We start from the raw sequence: 12,416 nt of genomic DNA, 5'->3' as shown, positions 1-12,416 counted from the left end.
CCAGGCTACCTCTGTGAAAGAATAAAAATGACTGACTGTGCTGGAAAGATCTCTCTTCTGGAAAATCAAAATGCTCACTTTTAAATGGCAGCATCCGATGCTGGTACTGATGGCAACAATGATGATGGCGGCTGTAGCTCTCATAGTTGTCTCTGTGTGTGTGTGTGTTTTTTTTAAATGTATACATTAACAACATCCTTCATACTGTTACTTGCATACTTGCTTTGTAAAGCATTCATTACTCCCTGAAAGCATACTTTGTTTTATCTTTAGAATTACTGACCAATGGCCCTGTGCAATCAATGAAAAAGTATTTCAATACTCATTACTCAATTAGGGGGTGGGGGAAAATAGTTTCTAAAGTGTTTCCAAAATTGGATGAGATCTATATCATAACTGTAATAGGTTAATTACTTTTCATTACTTTTTGTTAAGGAATTAATTATGTCAATTGGGAAACTTAAGGGGTGCCTTTCTTCCTCATTGTTAGAGCTTTTGACATAAAACGTGCTATGATTATAGAACACATTTACCACTATTGGGCTATCATGTTTCAGAACATTTCACTCATGCAAGGATTTTAAAGAAAATTTCAGTTTTTACAAACAACATTCTAAAAAACTACAACAGCTATCTCCTTGAATTGCCTATACACAAGATAACAGGGGGATAATTCCCCCAAGTTTCAGAAATATTAATACATCTATTGATTTTTGGCATTTTTTAAAAAAACTTTTGACAAAAACATTTTTTTAAAGTTACAGGGGCTGCTGACGTGAAGGTTGGGTTGCTGACCTGAAGGTTACTGATTTGAATCCAGGGAGAGTGTGGGTGAGCTCCCTCTGTCAGCTCCAGCTCTCCATGTGGGGACATGAGAGAAGCCTCTCACAAGGATGGTAAAACATCAAAATGTCTGGGCATTCTCTGGGCAACGTCTTGCAAACGGCCAATTCTCTGACACCAGAAGTGACTTGCAGTTTCACGAAAAAGTTACCTCATTGCATGTCTCTAATATTAACCAATAGAACTTCAATTTAGGGATTTTTTCCAGCCCAGCATTTATTTACTTACTTGTATTTAAGTATTTTAGGTTTTTTCATGTCCCTTGTATTTTTTAAATATCTGTTCATATGTACCAAACTTACAAATTAGATATGACTCACTAAATAAAAATGAAATTTTGCATACCCCTACTGACCAATCATGGTATAACAAGATTAGACACATAGTGCCAGGGTTAAGTGAGGAAAAAGGGAGTGTGGGAAAACAGAAGAGATGTAAGAATGAGGGATAAGCTATTCATCCATTTAAATGGAATGAACCAGAGAGCAATAAAGAAAAGTGGAGCCTGATGTGGGTATATCTGTGACCCTTCAGCCTCCTCTGCGTAAAACACCTGGCCTTGAGGGGCAATCCAATGCTATGGGTTGATCACTTCAGCTGACCTTTTTCTTCAAAGTGAACTTGCGGTCTTCCCTCCTAAATCAGTGGACTTTATTAGATAGTGGAATTCTACCCCCTTCCTCCTCCCTACACACACACAGGTTGTTTTCACACAAAACTCTTATATTCTCCCTTCAAGTCCCACTTATGAAGACTTATTTTTATATACTCTGGCACCAAATGGGTTCTAAGGTTACACAAACTCTTATATTCCTAACCCCAAATAAAAACTTGCTTGTAAATACTTATAGCAACCTTTTGAAAAGGCATTGCCTTTTTAGAGATCATAACCTTTTGGAAAAACAGGAATCTCCATTGGAAGCATGACACTTTTGGAGAATAACTGGCATTCATACTATTTGGAATAATCATAACATTTTGTAAAGTATGATCTTCCTAAGAAGAGTTAAATACTCATTTGAGTGACTCTTCTCCTTAGTGGTAAATATACACTAGTATTCATGCAAGGTAGGGGCCCCTGGTGGCACAGTGTGTTAAAGCGCTGAGCTGCTGAACTTGTGGACCGAAAGGTGCCAGGTTCAAATCCCAGGAGCGGAATGAACGCCCGCTATTAGCCCCAGCTCCTGCCAACCTAGCAGTTCAAAAACATGCAAAATGTGAGTAGATCAATAGATACCGCTCCGGCGGGAAGGTAACGGCACTCCATGCAGTCATGCCGGCCACATGACCTGGAGGTGTCTATGGACAACACTGGCTCTTCAGCTTAGAAATGGAGATGAGCACCAATCCCCAGAGTTGATCACGACTTGACTTAACGTCAGGGGAAACCTTTACCTTTACTTATTCCTGCAAGGCAATTTAGGCTTCCCAGGGCCCTACCACACAGCAATATAACCCAGAATATCAAGGCAGAAAATCCTACAATATCTGCTTTGAATTAGGTTATCTGAGTCCACACAGCCAATATTCCAATTCAAAGCAGAAAATGTGGGATTTTATTCAGCTTTGTGGAAAGGGCCCCAGTTGTTAGACTGATATACCTGGTTATCTCTCTGAACTGTTAGGAACAAAGATATGCCCGTACACAAAATATATAGTAGATCTTCAGAAGTGTCATTTCAGTTGCCCCAAAACATCTACTCTCCCATAAAATATATTAATTTTTAAATCATGCTGTCAAGAGACCAAAATAAGTAGTCTTCGTTAAAAGTAACTTAGCTGATTTACTTACAAACTTCATGTATTCAGCATAGAGGTACATTTCTTATTGGTTGATAGTTTAAACAATCTGTTCTCTAAAGCATTTTGTTTTAGTCTCTTCTCTGTTGCATACTCTCTTCAGTCTAATACATTACTGAACATTGACTTCAGTAATGGTCAAGCAAGGTAATGCATTTGTATATTTGCTTCATCACGGAAAATAGTGATCTGATGCCTTTTGATTGGTGCATTACTGCACCAATCAAAACTCTTCTATCTTTTTTCAAAGTCCTCAAGTATTTCTCCTAAGGAAAAACCCTGAAATTCCTTAACACTTTTGGGGAAATTCAATGTCTCTGTCACAAACAGGCATAAAGACTCTTGACTGTCTTTCATCTATAATACTGAAACCTTATTATTCTAGTCATTCACTGATATTCAAATCCCTCTTCAATATAGCTTCAGCAACAGTTTGTTTATAACTCTGTTTAGAATAATTTGACTGTGAAGGATATTGATTAAACGGAGTCTAATCACTGACTTCTAAGAGAGGGGAGGAAATGTGTGCCACCTCTATATCTTGAAATGATAAAAAAATGCATTTAAAAAAAAGATAACAAGTGATATGAAATAGTTAGACTTTCTTCTTAATAAAGACTTAATGAAATACAATATTTACCTCACTGAACAATTGCTTTACAGTGATATAATAAATCAGAACAAGATACAGTTCACTAGGTGGGACTGGAAAGGAAATCATGAGATTGATTGGAGCTACTCCCAGATATAATTATTTCTTCAGTAGGTTACCCTTCTAGAGGCAAAACTAGTACAAGCCATAATTAAAACATGTTTGGCATAGTAAGGTAAACTATTAGCATTCAAGCAAACTGGACTTTTTAACACCTGAAAGCTTTCCATTGTAATTTGGGTTTTTTAAAAGGGATTTTATCGTACCTCATGGTGACTTACAATGACAAGTTTAAAACAATTACAAACTGACAGAAATTACAAGTGTAATTTCATTATGGATCCAGCAGACATATACAGCAAAATGAAGAAAACAAGATTGTATCTTCGAAATTGGAATAAAATTGCATGAGCAATGGATCAAACCTGTTTGGCAGCCTGAGCGGGACTCCTTCAGATGCCTTGGAGTTGCACTGGACACGGTTTGGTGCCACTGGGAAGCCACCCGAAATAACACCCCCATGTCAACAGCTGCAACATCCCCACATATCTGCTTCTTGGAGCACACCCTTTGATGTCAGCCAGTGTGCTGGTTGCTAAAAAAATCCCCTCCCCCTGCTCAGCCTTCTTAGGACTTCATCCCATCTTCTCTCCATCTAAGCTCTGTTTTTTCTGTGTTGCCAGAACAGAATTCCCACAGAGGCCATCACATGATGCAAAGCCACCTCCTGTGGCTGCCCATTGGACTTTGTTGTGGCAGCTCAGGGAAATGGAGAAAAGACTGCATTTTCAGAAGTGGGGTGCTTCTCAACTCTCAAAAGATGGAGAGAAAAAGGTCAGAAACTGAGAAACATGGGGCAAGGACATGGGATGGTTGCCATCCCTGAAGACAGAAAAGCATGGGAGCTCGGTGATGGGGAACAAATAACGATTCCCTCTGTTTTTTCCTCGATTTCATGTGATGAGGTCCTTAGTGAGACAGCACCTTGTCTGAGGAAAGCCTGGCTGTCCAGGAGAAGATATGAGTGTATGTTGCAGTTAGGAAAAGGGAGGGGAGGAAATTATTATTATTAATTTTTTATACCCCGCCTTTCTTCCCATAGGGATTCAAAGCAGCTAACAATCTCATACTTAGTCAAGTTTAAAAAGTGCAATAAAGGTAAAGGTAAAGGCTTCCCCTAACATTAAGTCCAGTCATGTCTGACTCTGGGGGTTGATGCTCATCTCCATTTCTAAGCCGAAGAGCCGGTGTTGTCCATAGACACCTCCAAGGTCATGTGGCCGGTATGACTGCATGGAGCGCCGTTACCTTCCCGCCGGAGCGGTACCTATTGATCTACTCACATTGGCATGTTTTTGAACTGCTAGGTTGGCAGAAGTTGGAGCAACAGCGGGTGCTCACTCCACTCCCAGGATTTGAATCTGGGACCTTTCGGTCTGCAAGTTCAGCAGCTCAGTGCTTTAACACACTTCGCCACCGGGGCTCCAAAAAAGTGCAATACAAAAGTAAAAAAAAGAATCAGACCAACTGTCTTAACAGCCCCAATTTGGGGGACAACTCACATCCTGACTCAGATTTGGGGGCTTTCTGCTTATTTGGTTAATCTATGAGAAAGCAAACAAGTTAAGGTGACACCCCCCACCCCCAGGAAATTGAGGAAAAATCAGAGGGAATCATTATTTGTTCCGCATGTGACTTTTAGCCATCATGGCACTGATCCAAAGTCATACCAACCTAAATAGTCAGTGTAGCTGTGCCTCTGTATCATCTAAGTATTGTGCCTCTGTATCATCTAAGTATTGCTTAGAGATTTGGATTACTACAAGGCTGTGCATGATTGTTATTTATCAACACAATAATGGGGTTATAGTAAGTCAAATGAGCAAGGAGAAGGAGCCAAAACTGTTTTAAAAAGGCACAATATAAAAAGAGGGAAACATTGTCAAAGCAAGCTCTGAGGAAAGAAGAAATGTGGGAAGATAGAAGGGATGTAAGGAGGTGAGTTAGCAGTACCAGATGCTCCCAGCATCCCATACCTAAGACTGCTGCCTAATGCAATGCTTCCCAGACTTGCTTCCTCCAGCTATTTTGGACTTTCTTTTCCAAATTTCCTGGTTATTGGTGAAGCTAGCTCACGCTTCTGGAATCTGGAATCCAAAACAACTGGAGGACCAAAGTTTGAGAATGACTGGCCTAATTGACACACTGTATCTGTTATTTACTGTCAACAGCTAGTCTCGTGTGCCAGTCAATACTATACTCTTCAAAAAAAGATGGATATAAGGCAGATCTCTAGAGCTATTGAGACTCATTTATCATCATAGCTTTCTGACACATCCAATGGTGAATTTTTATAGAAAGTTAACTACAAAACATCTAGACAGATCTACCATTTGATTACCCTGCTCTATAAAACATATCTCATATTACAGTAATAACAGATTTTTGTTATGTTGCTATCTGTCAGGTCCATTCCACAATCCAGTTCCCAACCCAGAACTCTCTATATGCATGAACAATGACAAGTTGCTCAGAAAAATGAGGGTTTTTTCCTGTGGTTAAAATGTTTTACTTCCAACAAGTTTTTTCTAGAATTATATGCCTCATTTATCAGTATTGGCCTGAACTCTCCTGATTGATCTCAATTAGAGTAGATTGGTTAAATCAGTTTTTGGATAGTGAGTCTAAAATTATGAAAACCTAGAGTCAGCTTCACTCTAGTTTACTGGGACTACTAATAATATCCAGGCCCATGTTCACCTTCCAGTGACTAATCACAAACAATGTTAAATAGAAAATATGGAGGAAAAGTAGGTGCTATTGCAGATATATTTTAATATTTGGAAGTTAACTTCTTTTACACAGTAAGTGTATCATGTAGTGGAACCCTAAGAACATTGTAATTAATTCAGTAGCACTTGACTGAGTGCACAGCATCACAAGTCAAATGTCTGACCTTTCTAGCTGAAGGATATCAGAGATAAGAAGGACTTCTGTCTCTAACAGCCTGAACAGTAGAAAAATGCTGGACAAATATGACCAATGGCCTGACTTAGCATGACAAAATTTCATAAATAAGTCTGTCAAATATAATAGACAAGTGTCTATTTATTTAAACTACATTCTTTTTTCAAAATCTTTTTTAATGAGAGCAAATGTTCAGAGAACATTAAATGAAGGCCACTTGGGCTGTATTCTGTTGATGCCTGTTCTTTTTTAATCAGTTCTTCACAGTGTAAGACAAAGTGCAGAGGTTTCTAATTACAAAATACCAATTAACATTCATATGGTCTTAACACCTGCATGATTTTTTTTTTTGCATAGGTGTGAAACACTTGAACCATTTCCTAACTAATCTTAATCCCAAATGTCCTATTTGGAGTACAGCATTCTCCTCCATTAAGCGAATGTTGAAAAATGTAAAAAAGAAAGTTGTTGAAATGATTTCATCAGATACCTTGCTAGCCTCCATTATATATGTGTGTTAGGGGTGAGAATAACAGTTTAAGAGCTAGAGATTATTTTGAAATCTTTCTTAAATTGAATTGCTTTCAGCATTCCCAACACCTAGCAATAAACCTTTTAATTAAAGCCCCATAATTTCTTTGTTTGTTTATTGAATTTTTATCTTGCCTTTCTCCCAAGATGGGGCTCAAGCTAGCTTCTTAAAATACCTTCTAAATTTACGATATTATTCGATCCTGAATGAAGTACACAAGAATGTGTGTTATACAGATACTTCCTCCCTTTTGCATCACAGTATGCAGCAATAAAAAAAATGATACCTAGGCAAGACTGAAGATGTGATAATGATACATGATGGTGTCCCATAGCTAACACACTGCAGAAAAAAAACATGACTTTGACTGTCAAGAGAGTGAGATTAGTTGGAATATGGAAAACCTACATGGGTCTACAGATGCAGACTGCAGCCAGGAAATCAGAAGACGTTTAATTCTTGGGAGGAGAGCAATGTCCAACCTTGACAAAGGTCCGCATAGTCAAAGCAATGGTATTCCCCATAGTAACCTATGGATGCGAGAGCTGGACCATAAGGAAGGCTGAGCGAAGGAAGATAGATGTTTTTGAACTTTGGTGCTGGAGGAAAATCCTGAGAGTGCCTTGGACTGCAAGAAGATCCAATCAGTCCAACCTCCAGGAAATAATGCCCAGCTGCTCACTAGAGGGAAGGATATTGGAGGCAAAGTTGAAATATTTTGGCCACATCATGGGAAGACAGGAAAGTTTGGAAAATATCATAATGCTGGGTAAAATGGAAGGAAAAAGGAAGAGAGGCTAACCAAGGGCAAGATGGATGGATGGTATCCTTGAAGTGAGTGGCATGAACTTGAAGGAAATGGGAGCAGTGATGGCCGACAGGGAGCTCTGGCGTGGACTGGTCCATGAGGTCACAAAGAGTCGGAAACAACTGACCGAATGAAGAAGAAGAAGACATGGGTCTTCTATTTCTGTTAATGCTAACAGAAATGTTGTCATGTACACATCTTCATATGCAGGCACACAAGAAGGAGAAAATAACAGATAGCTACTGATTCCCAAAATGAAATTTCCTCACATGGTGAGATAGACAGGGATATAGGTTGTGTCTACATGGTCAAAATAAAGTGCACTCACTGCTCAGCTGCTGCATGTTATTCATATCACACATGGCTTTCTGGAATCTCTAGAGTGATCCCATAGTTTTGAAGATGTGGACATCTGGATGTGGCCCATCTATTGTCAATTGACCCACCACTGTTTTGTTGCCAATTCAGAGGCATTTCTGATGATGGTGCTGAGCTATTTGACCAGGAATGCAATGTTGCCAGAATGTTTATGGGAGGGAGCTGCTTGCTGTCATAGATACAGATATGGGAGTAGCTGCAACACCAATGTATCTTTAGTTCAGCCAGATGTGCAGATTGCCAAAGGGCTCTGGAAACTATCCTGGGCTGTATCAGGGCAGCTCCAGAGCATTATAGCCTGGATTTCTCTAGTAGGTATAGACACTGCTTCACATGCATTTTTAGATGGTGCTTATATGTGTTTGCACTAGACTCCCCTTATTCTTTTCTCTCTCCAATATGCAATTGTTAAATGTTTTGAGAGAAGCCTTTCACTTGCCTGGTTGATGCGTGCTGGAATACATGCTTGGTTTTAACTTAATCTCCTAGTTTAGTCCTTATACCCAAATGAGTAATCTGAAATGCTGGGTGGGGTTCACACACACACAGACACACACAATATCTTTTACTTTATCCTCCTGATAAAACATTCCTGTAAATATCCTTAAAGTTTTTGGAGATTGACTAACAAAATGCAATAGAATCAAAGCCCATGAATTGTAAGGTCACTGAGAAAGAAAGAAAAAGAACCAAACCTTCCCACACTCCTACCCACTTTCTAGTTTTGTATATATAATGTGCCTGCTTAAAATATCTTTAAGTGAGAATGTCAATTGGATACTCCCCAATCTCCTTAGACTGCATTTTGATTGAACAGACTCTTTAATATCCCAGTCTTGAGAAATCACAGAGAAAGCTTCCTTTCTCACTCTCCAATTTCCCCACTTTTTCTATTTTAAATATCAGACTACAATCTGCTATATGGAAATTAATGGGATTAGATGGCTATTGAAGTTTCTTTCACTGGGTTAAATAAGCTGAGCCGGGGATGAAAGCCTCTTTGCTTTTCAATGCAAAACCACCCTGGAAGCTCTGGTTATCTTTTCTTGCTGGTACAGTTAGATGTCCTCATTGTGTTTCATAATGTCATTGTCTGAGATTCTGCTTTACCTGCACTCCAAAAACCCTTATATCATCATCAGCAAGTTAACATTGTATAGAAAGAGAGAGACAGAGAGCTGGTGTGAACCAATTTGCTATTTGAGATTGTACAGGACTTAGCTGTATTATTCAGTCCAGTGTGTGCACCTAGAGGTCTCTGATTCCTTTGCATTAGTCTATGTGTCTGATCTGAACAAAATTCTCTTATGTCTTCATTTGATGAGCCTGCCTTTCATCCCTCTGATATGTGGTAATGTAGGTAGTCGCTGTCCAACAGCAGTGTTACATAATTCATCTTTCAGAACTCCTACAAGTCTTTTGAATATATCAAAGGATTCATTAATACATTTCCACAATAGGACTTTATTGTTCATCTGATTTTTCAAAATGAAGTGAAAAAAGAAGAATAAAAATTGGAATCAAAATAATCACATAAGCACAAGTTATATATTTTCCCACTTTCAATGACCATGTTTTAGTCAGTATTTATTCATCCCTTAAATGACAGGGGCAAAATGTAAACAAAAGTACACTCAGTTTCAAATGAACCTGTCCAATATATATATATATATTATATATATATATATATATATATATATATATATATATATATATATACACATTTCCATCTTCTTTACTGAAATATTCTCTTTACTTTCATATTCGACCTAATCTTGTAAATGTCCTTGAAATGCCATTGGGTTTTTTTTTGTTTTTGTTATAGGGCACAGTATGATCATTTCTCCTTTTCTTGGGGAGGGGGGCTAGACAGAAAATTATTAAAGATTACTTTGAAACCTGCCAAATACACAACAACGTGTTCAGTATGTCAAGAGAACAAAAGTAAAAGTTAAGAAAAGAAACACTTGATAGATGGGACTTATGAAAACAGAAATAGCAAAATGTATATTTGTGGCCCAAGAGCATACACTTCATAAAAACGAAACAAAGGCAACCGTTAAAAAATAAGGATAGTGAACAACGTATCTGTAAAGAAAAATATAACACTGTGGATCACTTTATTAATTCATGTAGTTCGATTGTTCAGATTGTGAATGTGGACTCTATCCCACAAACCTGCTATAACTGCAAATAAATACTTGGTTGAGTACCTCTAATACCACAACTGTCTTCAATCATGCAGTTGTGCTGAATCAACCATTTTTGGTCCCATGATCATACTTCTGCAGACCCTAACAACACAGCCTTCATGCAGTATCACTGTTTATGGTCTTTTTCATTTTTATTTTGGAGCAATATCACAATTACAACTATAAAAAAACAAAAAACTATAACTATAAAATGTTATATAAACAGAAAATGGACAGTTTGGGAATACTGAGGGAGAAAGGGATCATCCCTAGATCATCCATGCCCCCTCAAACCAGTTCCAAATGATACTGCATGTCTCTCCTTTGCTGGAGGAGGAAAGTCCCTTATCTTTATAGCCCTCTTAGTTTGAACTCCAGTGTCTTTAATACAATTATTATAATACAATTATTAATTCTGGCATCATGGAAGTCACTGTATATAAAAAAGTATGTGTTGCAATATGAAGATCTACTTTGGACGTACCCAGTAGCTATTGTAGGCAGTAGACACATTTTTCTAAAAATGGAAGATGCTTCGCATACCACCTCACATAAATTGTTTTTAAAAATAAATTGCTCTGAGTTTTATTTTAACCTACCTAGTAAACTGTGTCCCATATGGAGAAGAAAGAAGAAGAAAAGGTTTAAACAAACAAACAAATACCCCCTCTTCAAAGCATTTGCCATGCAACTTATATTCAAAGGGAGGAAATCATAAAGGCCCTGAGTACATTTTTAATCCCAGCGTAACATTCACAAACAGTATTAATTATTTGATAAATGCATAACAATTTGATTAGAGACAATGGAGAGAAAAGAAAACCCTGTACTATTTTGCCTGCCTCATTTTCATGCTCTGTTTCCTGGACGCAAGTCTATCAGGAAGTTGACATGTGGGAAGGTGCACGGAGATGATTTGGAGCTGCATAACTCTTTCACAGGAGAAGAGTCTGGTGAATTAATTGTGCCTCCTGGTTTTTTGTCATAAGGTCCAGATACCAGCTGCATCCCTCTCAGCTGTTCCATATTTCCTAAAGTGGCCCATGGTTTTTTTTTTTCCTGTTGCCTGAACAAAATCTGTGGCTGCAATGGCAAAAGAAGCCCTCTCTGGTGCCAAGGAATATGCAGTGCCTAGTGCCAGTGGCAGCATCATCTAAATCTTTCTTATCAACTCTGATTGATCCAAGCTGACATTTTAGTGCCCGACCACATTTTCTCCCTGGTGTTATGGAGAACAAAATGAAACAGGAAGGCATGTACTAATCCTGTCTCGTGCCAGGAAATTGTTGCTCTCCAACTTGGGTCAATCCTATCTAGATACTTGAATGAACTGATAATATCAGCAGTTTGCACTGCAGAAGAACGGCAGACATTCTTTATTTTAAGTGTCACATTTTCAGAGGGAAGAAATAAAAGCCTTTCAGGCTTTGGGGTTTGTTTAATTGCTTTGTTTTCCAAGCAAATCTAGTTAATCTTACAAGCCTTAGAGATTTGTTTAAAGTGGATTTTACAGACTTCCTTGCTGGCTTATGAAGCCTTGGGCTATAAGGGTCATAACTCACTGTGGGCTTAATTATCATTGTTATATTGGTGACACTTGGATTTATTGCAACACTGACAATTCTTTTTTATTTACACAAGTTCCACAAGGTTGTCTGGTAGTCCAAAAATGGATGGTTTTTCATTATCTTTCTTTGAACGGTAATAAAAAAGACTTATTGGATGTTGTCCCTCCATCTACCTTTAAGAAGATTTGTAGCTATACCTTTTTACTAGGTCTTTTCATCTAATACTGAAGACAGGTAAAGTCAATTTTTTTTAAAGAATCTATTTTGCCCATCTTTTCCCCATCATTTTTAGGCAGTTTGGAAATTTGCCTTTCAAAAAAGAAATCGGAAATAATCAATTGGAATTTTTCCTTTTAAGTGGAGCTAACGTACGGTTTTCACAGGAAAAGTACACTTGGCCAGCAAGATTGTTAAAATCAAGGTCCAGCAATGCCCTTTCTTCCTAGTGTATTTCCATATGATGTCTGCCACTGTGCTGTCTTGAAAGCCTGATAATATATAGTCTGACAGCTGCATTTGAGCTGGGAAAATGTTATTTTCAGATTTAATATAGGTTTCACTTTTTATATAGATTTGACAATTATTTGTGCAAGATGAGCCCAGAATCCTGTCCTTGATACTGCACTATGACTCTGGAGACCAGGATTTGAAATCTCAATCAGCAACAGAAACCCAC

This window comes from Anolis carolinensis, chromosome 3 (genome assembly GCF_035594765.1).
Source record: "Anolis carolinensis isolate JA03-04 chromosome 3, rAnoCar3.1.pri, whole genome shotgun sequence".
In the NCBI taxonomy this organism is placed as follows: domain Eukaryota; kingdom Metazoa; phylum Chordata; class Lepidosauria; order Squamata; family Dactyloidae; genus Anolis; species Anolis carolinensis.
Note: the sequence above shows the minus strand (reverse complement) of the source record.